This window comes from Penaeus chinensis, chromosome 12 (genome assembly GCF_019202785.1).
Source record: "Penaeus chinensis breed Huanghai No. 1 chromosome 12, ASM1920278v2, whole genome shotgun sequence".
Taxonomy (NCBI): Eukaryota; Metazoa; Arthropoda; class Malacostraca; order Decapoda; family Penaeidae; genus Penaeus; species Penaeus chinensis.
In genome coordinates, this window is record NC_061830.1 from 28,740,643 (window position 1) to 28,742,192 (window position 1,550).

A 1,550-nucleotide genomic window follows, 5' to 3' on the forward strand; every position below is an offset into this window, starting at 1 on the left:
TGTGATGAAAGTATTTACATATCAGGCATATTCATAAATATATACATATATATATATTATAAATGTGAGTCGGTTTTATATATACATATATAAATATGTATAATTTATAATAAAAAAAAACATATAAATACATATATACAATATAATTGGGAAGACAGAGAGTGAGAGTAATTACTTTCAGGGGGCCTCGGCCCCAAACAAGCTGGAACAAGATTTGCGGTGCTACTCTCTCTCTCTCTGATTTGGGGAAGAGAGAGAGAGAGAAAGAGGAGAGGAAGAGAAAAGAGAAAAGGGGGAGCGAGCGAGCAGCAGCAAGCAGCAGCACCCAGAAAGCCACTGTGCACCGGGGGCTTATATTACGTTCTGAAGTAATATTCTTGTATCTCTATAATTTTGAAAGCGATTATTTTTTTTTCGAGAACAACCCAGTTGTGAGACTTCCACGGCCATACATTGGAAAAATCTCTTTTTGGGTCGGTATAATAGGGCCCCGGGGCCCGCGCACCCTTCAAAAGTAGTTCTTAGGCAGGGGACTCCCTCTTACTTTTGAATATTTTTCTAGAGACCGGGTTTAATTAGAAAGGCAAAAATTTTGTCTTTGCCAGTGGTCCTTTATCCCTGAGCAACCATCCAAAGGTTGTTTCACTCAGGGGAAAGGGGGGGGGGGGGGCACTCGGAACCATTCCGGACGTCTAGAGGGAGCGGTCGCCTGTTTTGGGGGGGGGGGCGGGGGCCAAAAACCGGACCGAGAAGCGGGGCGGCCCGGGGAAGGGTTTCCCCCGGGGCCGGCCCCCCGGGCCGGCTGCGTGGCGCGATCCGCGACCTTTCTGGGGCCCGCAACAAAAGGGGGGGGGGGGGGGTTTGGTTTGCGAAGTTCTAGTTTCGCCGGGCCCTTCTAGTAGGGGCCGGCCTGTGCCCAGCTTTTTTACGGCTGTCTCATGGTTGTCTGACACTCGGTGTTACCGTGGCGGCGGATTGCCCGCAAGCGCTCCTGCCGCCACGGTGTAAGCATTTCAAACCCTTTACCAGCACGGCGGCTGTTGTGGGGGGGCATGTTAGGAATTGTGTATGGTTACAATTTCTAGGTAGTGGACTGTGTAGCGTTCGGCTTTGCGCAGTGCTTGCAGAAACCCTTTTATCGCGTCATTGTTGGGATAATCTGCATGCACAGTGGTAACCTGGCGCTTCTGTGAAAAAAGACTTCGGTACCTTTTTGGGTTACTTCAAAAGAGTGCCAGTGGTTCAGATCCTGTGGCGTCTGAGTCCAGTGGCCGAGGGGGAGGTTCTCGTTTCCTCTCTGTGGAGTTTCCCGTAGAAGGTACGACCGACCAAGGCACACTTCTCCAAAAGTAATTTTGGGCTGGGTTTTATCGTCTTGGGATTTGGGGGCATCCCCCTGCCAGCGGCGGCCCTAGTCTGTCAGCAAGCCGTTCCCTTGATGCGATGTGGCTTGGGCCCAATTGATGATAATTCTTCTCCCCTTGAAAGAATTCTCTGTGCCATTGTGAGAATCGTGGTCAGTAGTAGAGTTGTCTGTGGGTGAGCTGTGT